This window comes from Carassius auratus, chromosome 7 (assembly GCF_003368295.1).
Source record: "Carassius auratus strain Wakin chromosome 7, ASM336829v1, whole genome shotgun sequence".
Classification (NCBI taxonomy): domain Eukaryota; kingdom Metazoa; phylum Chordata; class Actinopteri; order Cypriniformes; family Cyprinidae; genus Carassius; species Carassius auratus.
The window spans coordinates 16,109,349-16,122,723 of record NC_039249.1 but is presented as its reverse complement, the minus strand read 5'-3'; the positions used below and the strand labels follow the sequence as shown (position 1 = coordinate 16,122,723).

At 37.9% G+C, this 13,375-nt stretch overlaps 1 protein-coding gene across 3 annotated transcripts in view; it reads left to right on the top strand.

The window, feature by feature from the left end:
• The first annotated feature begins 527 nt into the window (after nucleotides 1-527).
• adcy7 (adenylate cyclase 7) overlaps nucleotides 528-13,375 on the top strand; it is a 49,070-nt gene continuing 36,222 nt past the window's right edge. Inside the window, exon 1 of one of the 3 annotated variants that reach the window (XM_026267611.1) lies at nucleotides 528-731. The gene's annotated coding sequence lies outside the window, so the exon portion shown is untranslated. Of the gene's footprint in view, nucleotides 732-11,090; nucleotides 11,293-13,375 lie in introns of those variants that run through there. The other 2 variants (XM_026267613.1, XM_026267612.1) reach the window with 2 other exon arrangements.

Sequence of the window (13,375 nt, the reverse complement as noted above, 5' to 3'; positions counted from 1 at the left end):
AAGACTGAGCAAATATTGAATATGCATAAACAATTATATATTTGTATTATTTTTTTTATATATAATATTTAATGGTTGGTCTTTATTTAAAAAAAAAAAGGTTTTGAGGCTGTGTCACTCGTATTTTAGCTCTTAAAGGCTAGGCTACTAAAACATCAATATGTTTTGTATATTTTTGTGAGAATTGAAAGGGGATAAAGCTCAACTTTGGACTCAATCATAAGGGCGATCTGTATTCTAAAAATAATAAAATGCACTTTAAAATCGGCAGTGTAGCTGTGGTATATCTACAGTTTACATTATTATTATTATTTATTTTTTTTGATCTTGCAGACGCCTTCCCATGCTTTTAACGCAAAAAAAACGGAATTGTTCATAGTTCCCTTTTATTTAAAAGAAAATGGATATTTCCATTGTGTGGACACATCTGTTTTTAAAATATAACTTTGTTACAGAATGAACTGAAGGGATGCACTGTTTCTGTGGCGTCTGAACAGTTCTGACAGAAACGGCGCATCCCTTCAGTGTTGTTGCTGCACACGGGGAGGCGCGCGCAGAGCAGAACTGATCCGCGCGCTACTTACCGTTTGTGATCGAGTCGCTTGAGCTCGAGTCTCTGGGAGAGAAACAGTTAGTCAAGATTTTATACAACCAAACACGGAACTGAGGACCTAAATAAAAAGATATCTTACCGCTGTGGGTTTCGGCAGCAAATAACATTTAGCAGCCAGGTGAGTGAAGTTTCTCACTTCAGCGGATTTAATACCTACAGAGTTCAGTTACCGACTCTCGAAGGAAACTGAGCCAACAGTGATGTTCTTGGTCTTTCGTATAATATTGTAATATAAAGAAAGTTATGTAGTGTTTCTGTTGTCTGGGTTCATCTACAGGGCTCTGTCGTGTCTGTAGCGCATCAGTTGTGCTCAGAGAGAAAACATTCCTGACTGTAAATCTGTATTATTCTTGTATTATTGATAGGCTATATGAGGAAGGATTGTGGTCCGGTTTTATAAAAAGAGTTGAAAATGTCCTGGAAAAGACATAATCTGTTTTTGTCTCGTTTGTTTGAAGAATCATATGTAGCTCAAAGCATCTTCATGAGCCCTGTCCTGCGAAACTGGGGTTACAGTTTCTAACACGCGTTACTGTCAATTGTGTCCAAAATCTTTTTAAACACAGGTAATATGGTGTACTGTTAGTTCATAATGATTTATTTCAAATACAATCAGTACAACTGACGCAGCAATCATCAGGCTATGACTGCTAGATGTGGAAGTTACTGGGTTTCTTCTTGATATAAATGGTCTCTGTACAGGAAATGAATATGTCAGCGTGTATGAATCTAAGTGCACTGGAGGCTTATCATATGCAGTGTACTCTGAGCAAACAAAACCACTGGGCTTACCATCTGAAAGTGAACAAGAGGAGAGGGACAGGGTAAAACAGATGCCCTCAAGGCAATCGATTCAACTCGTATGGATTAACCAAAAAGTATAGTAGAATTCAGTGGAGATTTTTACTAGTAGCCTACTTCTAGAATGATGTAGAGACTGAAGAGCAGAGTGAGACCTGTAGAAGCTTACTGGAGCAATGTCTGGATTTATGACTTTTGTTTTTGGGTAAACGTTATCAGGCGTTGTCTCTTTACCGTTGTTGCTGTACCTTTCACATGATGTTAAATGCAAAGCCTTCCAAGAAATGCTTACTAGTTACAAAGGTTTAACTGATGTATGCTGAACAATGGGGTGCTTTGTTTTGTAATGTTGTTGTCATTGATTTCAAGAGTAGAGTATAGAGTATATAGGAAGCAGGTTCCTCCTTTGTCATTGAAGACATGGACATATCAGGTAATTCTAGAATTGGTTTTGCTTGAAAAAATATGGAATAGTGAATTTAAATGTTCGTGGTCATGATCAGCTCCGAAATACATAGAGAGCGAATTTCTACAGCGAGCGAATACATTTGCGCGGATATTTATTTATTTTTGGATACTTTTGTACATTTGTTGAGATCCACTCCAAGTCAGCAAAATAGTAAAGGGATAGTTCACCCAAAAATTAAAATTTGATGTTTATCTGCTTAACCCCAGGGCATCCAAGATGAAGGTGACTTTGTTTCTTCAGCAGAACTCAAACTGAGATTTTTAAAAACTGACACCATTGAAGTTTATCAGCCTTATAATGTAAGTGGATGGGAATCATGGCTAAAACATGCAAAAAAGCTAAAAAAAAAGAAAACACAAACAAAAACAGTTGATCAGTCTGTGCAAAAAACTGAACATTATTTATATTGGTTTTTTTTTACATCTGATTCACACAATGTCTTAACTGTTTGAACTCTCCTGAGTGTGTCCTCTTGAGTGTGTTCTCAGAAGCAGGCACACGAGGCATCTTCTTCTTCTTGCTTTACAGCAGATGCAGACTTACAAGTGCATTAAAATAAATTAAAAGAGGCTTAGAGGTAGAGGAATTTGCCTCGATCATTTTTTTGTAATCGATTTACTCGAGGAATCATTTCAGCCCTAATACGTAATGAGTTCTGATTGTGCCAGCAGTTCCTATGTTGTGATACGACAGCAGCTTAGCGCACGCTGTCCTCTTGGAAATGTGATTGGGCTTATCTTGTGGCTCCAGTTTTTCACAGTCAACTTTACACAACCAGTTAGTATAAAAGAAGAGTTTAAATTAGTCATTGCTTAATTTATGCAGAAACAGGTTGTAAACTAAACATGTTGGATGTTTATTAGGGATGTAATGATATAAAAATTTCTTATCACGATTATAGTGACCACTATTATCACGCTCTTCAGTGTTATTACGGTATTGTTAAAATAAGCTGGAGATGTTAAAAAAGTACAGACACATAAAGAGTCTAGATAACTTATCTCAATTGTTTAAATGTGTAGAATAGCTTGTTTTCTGCATACAGGCTGAATGTAAATATAAGTCTCTGTAAATCCACTCGCTGACAACAGGTGGCTATGGGAAGCCAAACAACCCAAAAGTGGGACGAAACAGCATGGTATTTAAGTGTTCGGGCAGCGCTGACCTGTCATCGGCGCGGCTCAAAGGACTCACTTGGCAGCTCAGAGAGGATGTGTTTACCAGCGCCACCGAACTAATCAGTTACAACAGCGCAGGGCGGACATTACTCTTCTTCTTCTTCTAATAATGTTTTATGGCGGATGGCAAACCAACTTTTGGTGCATTTACAGCTAACTGGACTGAAGTGAGAAGCACTAATAAGCAAATATATATTTGGTTTGCCATCTGCCATATAATGTTATTAGAAGAAGAAGAGTAATGTTTGCGCCCTTTTAAAACCTCCCAGCTTTTCCGCCCTGTTTTCACCTATAACGTATTGGACAGTATTTATTAATTGGAAATATAATATGATTTTAATTATAATTAAAAGATGAAATGGTAATTCTAGCCATGGGGAATTTTATCACGATTTATCATCAAAGCGGTAATCGTTACATCCCTAATGTTTATGTATCTTTGATGATGAATGATGTTTCATAGGTCACACATCTGCTCTTACCTAACCTTGTCATTGTGGTACAGAGTCTGGCTTGGCTGCCATTGTCAGCACTGTATACAGATGAACTCTTCCACTCATAACAGTTCATGGTCGATGAAAGGGTTTAGGCAACAGGAAGTGATTCTGAAAGTTTGCTATGACAAAAATCTTTGACAGTCACCTAGAACAGAACATTAATGTTGTCAACTGCTTACCAGTGTTTAAAAATAATATTTTTGCATTGGAACAAGTCAAAACAGTTTGTTTCTTTGGTTGATCCCTATCGACAAAAGTAAAGTACATTTTGAAAACTAAACTTGAAAACTCACAATTGTTTCATACTATGTCGTGTTCTGTCAACACTTCAACTGTCTGTTGAATGGGTTTTTTTGGGCTTCTTGACAGCAGCCTCATATTTTTGCAAGAAATATGCTAGGATGTGCTAAATTAGCTGCTAATGTCAATTTATATGGACTAATGAAATAATTGTCCTGGTGGATGACAGACTGGAGGGTGCTATCATTTTGAGAGTGAGTGATCTATAAAAATCTTTGAGAGTGAGATATATAGGTTTCAGTTTGACATGAGATGCTTGATGCAGGATACTTTCATAAGCTGTCACTTCTGAGAAATGCCCATTATGAGCCTTAAAATGTTCATCTTTCTTAATCTCTTTTTACCTCTTATGTAGCATAATTGAGTTTAGATAATTTTTTCTACAATGCAATGTTTTAAGTATAATTTATTTGTTTGATTTTGTAGCTTGTGTTTTTGTTATGTTTGAAATTGTAGGTCCTGTTTATGAGCAGAGAAATGCACAGGTGTACGTCATGGTACTCTCGTGTCGAAGACTAACATGAAATAGAAAAAAAAAATGTTAAAATTGTCATTTTTGTTTTCTTTGTGCACAAAAACTATTCTCATAGCTTCATAAAATTCTGGTTAAACCACTGATGTCACATTGCTACCTTCCCCTTGCTGTCTATGCAGTGTCAGAAAGCTCTCAGATTTAATAAAAAATGTCTTAATTTGTGTTCTGAAGACGAATTAAGGTATTTAAGGGTTTGGAATGACGTGAGTCATTTTTTTTTGTTTAGGGTGACGTTTAACATTCTGTTACAGTACCCATACTGTATGTAGCATTTACACAATGCAAGTAGATTTTTACACTACCCAAAGGACTGTTGTGTTGTTTTTCACTGCAGGAGTTGTTTGTTCTGGTCATCTGTGCGGTGTTGAACAAAGAGTTTGCTGAGTTCACTGATAGCAGTGTCAGACTCTTGCCTGAACGTGGTGGCAAGCATTTCTTACAGACAGACATGAGGTTAAATTCTCTCGCTCTCTCTCTCTCTCTGTCTGTCTATCTGCATGCCTTCCTTGCCTGTCTGTCTTTCTGTTTGCCTGTCTCACTCTCTCTGTCTGTCTGTCTGTCTTACTGTCTGTCTTTCTGTTTGCCTGCCTGTCTCACCCTCTGTCTGTCTGTCTGTCTGTCTGTCTGTCTGTCTGTCTGTCTGTCTCTCTCTCTCTGTCTGTCTCTCTCTCTGCCTGCCTGTCTCTCTCTCTCTCTGTCTGTCTGTCTGTCTCTCTCTCTCTCTCTCTCTCTCTGTCTGTCTGTCTGTCTGTCTCTCTCTCTCTCTGTCTGTCTGTCTGTCTCTCTCTCTCTCTCTCTCTCTCTGTCTGTCTGTCTGTCTGTCTCTCTCTCTCTCTCTCTCTCTCTGTCTGTCTGTCTGTCTGTCTGTCTGTCTATCTATCTATCTATCTTTCTTTCTTTCTTTCTTTCTTTCTAACTATTTAACTTTGGACACTGATGACAGCCAAGATTACTTTCTTCTCTCTTACTTTAAAAGACATATACAATCACTCTCCAAGACAATGGAGATTTCTTATCTTTAATTTGAGAAGCACATGGACCCCCTCTGACCTTTGACGAGTTCTCCACCCTTCTCTCTTGCTATCTATAAATGGTAGAGAGGTTAAACATTCAAGTGTGTGTGTGTGTGTGTCTTGGATGTTCTTTTTCTGATATCCCCTGAGTTTGTTCCACCCCTGCTCCATGTGTAGTACACACTCCCTTCCTCCTGTGGAGATTTTCTGGAGTTGACCATCCACATATCCAATCAGGCGATGTCTCTTCCACTGAATGGAATGCGTTGTTTTATAAGGGAGTGACTTCCTCAACTTACTTTGTGTTATTTTCTTTTGCATATGCAAAAATGCCTGCAAATTTTATCTAATTGATACGAAATTAATAAGTTAATAAAAAATGTTTACTATTAAGGGAATTCTACAGTTTTCTTTTCATAATGTGTTCTACATGTTAAAAGTTATGGCTGGGCCAAATGGCAAAAAAATTATATATATATATATATATATATATATATATATATATATAGGTCCTTCTAAAAAAATTAGCATATTGTGATAAAGTTCATTATTTTCCATAATGTAATGATAAAAATTAAACTTTCATATATTTTAGATTCATTGCACACCAACTGAAATATTTCAGGTCTTTTATTGTTTTAATAATGATGATTTTGGCATACAGCTCATGAAAACCCAAAATTCCTATCTAAAAGAATTAGCATATTTCATCCGACCAATAAAAGAAAAGAGTTTTTAATACAAAAAAAGTAAACCTTCAAATAATTACGTTCAGTTATGCACTCAATACTTGGTCGGGAATCCTTTTGCAGAAATGACTGCTTCAATGCGGCGTGGCATGGAGGCAATCAGCCTGTGGCACTGCTGAGGTGTTATGGAGGCCCAGGATGCTTCGATAGCGGCCTTAAGCTCATCCAGAGTGTGGGGTCTTGCATCTCTCAACTTTCTCATCACAATATCCCACAGATTCTCTATGGGGTTCAGGTCAGGAGAGTTGGCAGGCCAATTGAGCACAGTAATACCATGGTCAGTAAACCATTTACCAGTGGTTTTGGCACTGTGAGCAGGTGCTAGGTCATGCTGAAAAACGAAATCTTCATCTCCATAAAGCTTTTCAGCAGATGGAAGCATGAAGTGCTCCAAAATCTCCTTATAGCTAGCTGCATTGACCCTGACCTTGATAAAACACAGTGGACCAACACCAGCAGCTGACATGGCACCCCAGACCATCACTGACTGTGGGTACTTGACACTGGACTTCAGGCATTTTGGTATTTCCTTCTCCCCAGTCTTCCTCCAGACTCTGGCACCTTGATTTCCGAATGACATGCAAAATTTGCTTTCATCCGAAAAAAGTACTTTGGACCACTGAGCAACAGTCCAGTGCTGCTTCTCTGTAGCCCATTTCCTGCACACGCACGGTGGCTCTGGATGTTTCTACTCCAGACTCAGTCCACTGCTTCCGCAGGTCCCCCAAGGTCTGGAGTCGGTCCTTCTCCACAATCTTCCTCAAGGTCCGGTCACCTCTTCTCGTTGTGCAGCGTTTTTTGCCACACTTTTTCCTTCCCACAGACTTCCAATTGAGGTGCCTTGATACAGCACTCTGGGAACAGCCTATTTGTTCAGAAATTTCTTTCTGTGTCTTACCCTCTCGCTTGAGGGTGTCAATGATGGCCTTCTGGACAGCAGTCAGGTCGGCAGTCTTACCCATGATTGCGGTTTTGAGTAATGAACCAGGCTGGGAGTTTTTAAAAGCCTCAGGAATCTTTTGCAGGTGTTTAGAGTTAATTAGTTGATACAGATGATTAGGTTAAGGGGGGGGGGGGGGTGAAACAGGAAATCTCCTGTTAATCTTGAGTACCTATAGAGTAGTACTGCATCCTTCATATCTCCAAAAAGTCTTTAGTTTTATTATATTTATAGGAGAAAAATAGTCTGTGCCCATTTTTTTTCGGAAAAACACGAGCGACTGGAGGCGTGACGTGTGGGCAGAGCTAAAGAATCACGAGCGCGAGTAGGCTTTTGCGTTGAGAGCGTTTGGAAGTTGTGACATTATCGTGAGAATAAAAAAAACATCATCCAAAACAAACCATGGCTAACAGTCAGATTCAGCCGTTTATTTATGATCCAGAATCAGATCCCGAGGCTGAAACTGAACGAGAGCAGCAGCAGCAACAATGACTACAGCAGGACGTCTCTATGTGGTATGTTTTGAAACTGTATATATTTGCTTAGCGGTTTTGGAAAATGACTAAGTTCCACTTTATGTCATCTTTTTTTTTCTTTAAAGGTGTACAAGGTTTACCTGATGTGCTTATGAGCCGATAGCTAAGTTAACAACACAGAGATATTTGAAGCAATTTTACTCACCGCCTGCGGTTCCAACACACGATCGTGACCCTTTTTCGTTAGGACTGCATCATCCTTAAGAAATAAACGATACGCAAATCTGGCGTCAAACTGGGACTTGTTTGTAAAACAAGCATCTTCGAAATGCAGGGAACAAACAAAAACACTTGCACAACTCCTTTGATGTTCTGTAAAAATAAACTCCATCCACTGGTCCCTTAATGTTTTTTTTTTTTGGTAATCTGTGCAGGGTTGTCTTGCCCTGGCAACCAAAAACACACTTCTTTTGTGACATTTCGGTCTCTCGCTCTGATCAGTGAATGTCTGTTGTGCTCTCAGTGCTCTGCTACACGGGAGCGCGCGCTCTTCCGGGAGAAGTGCCCTCATGACCCATATAAGGAAATTCCGCTCCATCTAACGTCACACAGAGCCATACTCGAAAAAAAAATTCCGAAACTTGTGACAAACCGGAAAGAGTATTTTTGGAATAGAAATACTCCTTCAAACGTACAACTTAATTTTTTAAACTTTGTCCATGTTTAGCATGGGAATCCAACTCTTTAACAGTGTAAAAAACTCAGTATGCATGAAATAGCATTTCACCCCCCCTTTAATAGCTCGTTTAGAGAACCTTTTCATAGGCTAATATGCTAATTTTTTGAGATAGGAATTTTGGGTTTTCATGAGCTGTATGCCAAAATCATCATTATTAAAACAATAAAAGACCTGAAATATTTCAGTTGGTGTGCAATCAATCTAAAATATATGAAAGTTTAATTTTTATCATTACATTATGGAAAATAATGAACTTTATCACAATATGCTAATTTTTTGAGAAGGACCTGTGTGTGTGTGTGTGTGTATATATATATATATATATATATATATATATATATATATATATATATATATATATATATATAATTATTTTCAAGGAAAACAACTACAGAACTACCTCTGCTATGAAGATGTTTTATACATTATGAGTTGATGACCACTGAATCCCTTTATTTCATCCCTTTAGCCAATTACACAAAATCAATCCATCCAGTAATGTAATCACCTAACCAATAACAGACGGAGTGGTGCCGAGCTGCTCTTTATAGGCTTTGGTGAGATATTTGATATGGCAGTTCATTATTGTGTTTTGGTTTTTGAGTGCTGTGGTTTGCTGTGCTGTTTGACTGACAGGCTGATCCATCTGCAGCAATCCACCCTTACCACACATAGGACAAACACAGAGCACATAGAGTACGAGAGGGAGCGATCGGTCAACTGAGATATAGTGACAGCATCGCAGACATATGTTGAATTAAATCTTAAGCAAACAGTCCATGTAGTGTGATTACAGCTACCACAAAAGGTTACTGACTGTCACTCAGTAGGTCAAATCTGCTCCCCCTCAGTTCAGTCTGTTGCTGAACTGGCTTTGTGGGCAGTGAAGTATGTGCTGGATGATCTATTTTAGATTTGGTCTATTTGAGTTACTTCACAGCTCTGTGTTAAAACAAGATCTCACACCTGTGTGCTCAAAATATGAGGAGGAGATGTTTTCTCTTGAAAAGGCGTTCAGCTTAGCAAAAGTCAAAATTCTAAACACTTCAGTCAGTGTCATCAGATGACTCATAGGGTCTCCTGTGTGTGTTCTTGTGTGTCTGTTGCCACTAGAATCTTTCTCCAAATTTAGCGAACCTCCTTATGGACACATATTCAAAAATTAAATATATATCATATTTTGTACACACATTTTTGTACTATAAAACTATAAAATAAATTCTTAAAAATATGAATTGTTACACAGTAGTATTTTTAATTGGACAAAAATGCATACTTTTAGGGGTTGTTTTAGATTACGTTTAGTCTGCAGTAATTATAATTGGCATTATTTAAAGTAGAAGTCTTGATAGCTTAAGACACATATATACTACCATTGAAATATATATTTTAAATGTTTTTAAAAGTCTCTTGCTCACCAATTCTTCATTAATTTGATTAAAAAAAGTAATATAGTGAAATAGGCTTCAGTTGTTTTTTGGCAGTAATAATAACTTTTTACTATTTGAATATGCTAAAATGCATTTTTTTTTTTTGTGATGGCAAAGCCAAATTTTCAGCAGCCATTACAGTCTTTAGAAACCATTCTAATATGCTGATTTAGTGCTCACAAAATATTAATTATTATCAGTCACATTGTTAAAAATAGTTGTAATGCTTCATATTTTAAACTGTGAAAAGCAAGATACTTTTTTCCCAAGATTTTTTGATGTTTTTTTTAGATCAAAAGAACGCCATTTATTTGAAATAGATTTTCTTAGTCTTTTTTCCTACTACTTTTGATAAATTTGATTTACCTTGCTGAATAAGAGCATTATTTTTTTTATTTTATTATTATTTTATTTATTTATTTATTAAAATCTTACTGATCCTAAACTTTTGAATGGTATTTTATGTGTGTGTGTTGTTTTGATGTCTTCTGCGCATTTTAGGATAACCTTCAGAAATGTTTGACGAAGAAAGAGGACTGGAGAGGAGAGAAAGGGTTGGATCATGTATCATTCTCCTGTTTGTTCATCTGTACTTCAAACAAGTGTGCTGTGTTAGATTTACCAAACCAGAATTGTCATTGTGGAATTTGTGTTGTTTTGATAAACCTTCTCTAGAAGAGACAATGCAAGATGTGTTGCATACTACTCTGTTGTCTCAAACGTAACGGCCACATGTAAGTGCAGTTTTTTTCCTAGAAGCCTGAAAATCTCTGTAGCCGTTTACCATGTAAAAGGTCTATGGCATTTACGTAATACTATCCTCTTGAAAATCCACATCTGAGGTCATGATGCACTCTGTAAGAGACTTTATTATGAAGCCGAATACTTCAAAGAGTTCATCAGTTTTTGAGATCATACAAGTCATGTCAGATCTTTGGCCTGTGAGAGATGAAGAGGTGATTTCATTTGCCACGTCTTACCATCTGATCCTCTCATATAAAGCACACTTGAGTTGACAGAAAAAAGCATATCTGTTGTCTTTGTTATGGTGTCTTTCCTGTAATCCCTCTCTTATTCTCTCATTTTGTTTTTCTTCCCTCCCTCTTTACCCTCATCTACTGGACCGCACCGGTCTGTTTAATTGATGCATATCCTCTGCCCATCCCTTCCTGCAACCCCTCTTTTTCTCCCACAGGCACAAAGGCTTGCATATAAACAAACAGTACTTGATAATGTCAAAAATATTATGATTATAGTATATAGTGGAGGAGTGGTATCTGTGTTTCATATGCATTCTGAACATTCTTTCGCGAAGTGTGTTTGCTCGTAGCACTGATGTAATGTTTTGTCTAGCCTTGTCTTCTCAGTTTTTCACTGTCTCTCCTTCACATGCGCTCTCGTTCTGAGACGCAGAGGTGTGGACGTTATCCCTGTGCACTGTGGACTGCGTGGAAGTTCTCCCGCTCTTGACCCTTTTGACGCTCTTTTCTCTTTGTCCTAAAAGTGGATGTGACACTTGAAGCTCTTTCTGAAGATCATTTGCCATTGAAAGGTATTTCAGGTGCTTATATGAAGCATTGTATAGAGGGTGTGTCGCCGCGGTGGTGTTTTTATCGATTGCGGTTTTCTTCAGTCCACGTTGAACACCAATTGTTGCATGCTCTTGCAATGTTTTTCATTTGTTATTATGCATATGTAATATTGGGGTTGGCAGATTTGGGTGTATTTGTAACAGTGAGTATTTGTGAATGGGGGATTCTCTTTCCTGAATGGTGTGGATTATGAAGAGACATTGAAAAACCTATCCTGCTGTCCACAATGCGTTTTTACACATTTTTATTAATGTAAGGAGATTTTTGTTCACTCGAAAATGAAAATAGTTTCATTATTTATTTACTTCTTGTTTTGGAAAACAATTGACGTGCATTGTATGGACAAAATGGTTCAAACGTCCTTCAGATATCATCTTGTGCGCCACAGAAGAAAGAAAATTAGATACTTCTGGGATTGACATCAGATTGCGTAATTAATTAAATATATGCTAAGTGGCTCCTACATATTGTGACTCTTGATGTGAGGGATAGAAATAAAGTGCGTTTAATGGATTGTACCTTTGTTTAACAACATACCGATTGTTGGGCCGACAAAACATCTTTCCAAAAACTTTCAGTTGACAAAAACCATATAAAACAGTTTTGAAAATGATGCAATCTAGTACCTTTAAAACGTATATGCATTTAGCAGACGCTTTTATCCAAACTAACATTGCATTCAGGCTAAAAAATTTTTCCTAAAATGTGTTCCCTGGGATTCGAACCCCCAACCTTGCGCTTACTAACACAATGCTCTGCCATTTGAGCTGCAGGAACAATAAGAACACATTTTAAACAGTACGTACCATCGTAAAGTCAACACAACAGCAGCGTTTTAATCCATATAAGCCTCAATATAGTGTCTGCCATGTCCGTTTTCAATTTTTGGGTGAATAATCCCTTTAAATCATCCTTTTTCAAGTTTGTCGTGTTTATTCTGTTGATGTTTTTCTATTTAAAAGAAGGTTTCTGGAACCATAGGAAGCCTATTTATGTGTGAACGCACCTGACGGCCAGAAGAAGTGATATAGTCTGTGTGTTTGTGCTCTGTAGGAGTCCAGGTGGCTCCGGTATTTTGTCACATGACACGTCTGAGACACACTTATCTTTGCACTGTGACAAGTGACTTGCAGAGCCTGAGAAAACAACAGTCCTTCTCCAGTGAAATCTCTCAGAAAAGGTTCATTGTTGTTCGAAGCGATGTACCTCACAGATCTGACGCCTGTACTGCACTGCCTTCAGCCCTGTAGTTAGGGAAATGGTTCACGGTTGCTAAGGAAATGGGTTGGTGTGTGGTTAGATTGAGTCGACATCTAAGGTTGTCCTTGATGAGTTTCTCAGCTCAGAAAATGGTGGATTCTGTCTTCTGCATTTGCGCGTGATGTGTATTTCATCGACTTATTATTCTTGTGCCCACTCACTCCGACAGCCTTTATCAGCACAACAATACAAAAATCTGCTTCATGTTGACGCCACGTCGTTCACATCATCACCTAGCATGCATGTGTGTGGCTAATGGTTAAAACGTTGAAGTGGATTTGTTTGCGAAAGCATGAGGTCTGAACACGTCTTGTTCGTTTTTTGTAACGTGAGCTTGGAGATGATGTCATGCTCTCACTTTTCTGCGGTTTTACAGCAATTGTCATTAAGGATTCTTTGCCTTTAAGGGAAGAAATTGTATTTTTAATTTGTAAAACGTATGTTTTAGTGCATTTATCTGTTTTTGTGGGAATTAGAGAGTGACCAGAAAAAGGGTGTTAAAGGAGGTGATTAATGTACAAGATTGCCATTTTTACTTAGCTAATAATCAACCTTTCAGCCCCCCCCCCCCTCTCTCTCTCACACACACACACACACATAACTGGCTAAACTGATACAGCAAGTTAGTGAATAAACTACTTATTCCTAGTTATAATCTTACTTTTGTGTGGGTTGTAGTATCTATCCACCACAGAAAAAGGGAGTGAATCATGATATTGTGCAGGGGAAACACACAGACATACACTTTCTGCTTGAATGTTCCTGCATAGCTCCACACAGTTG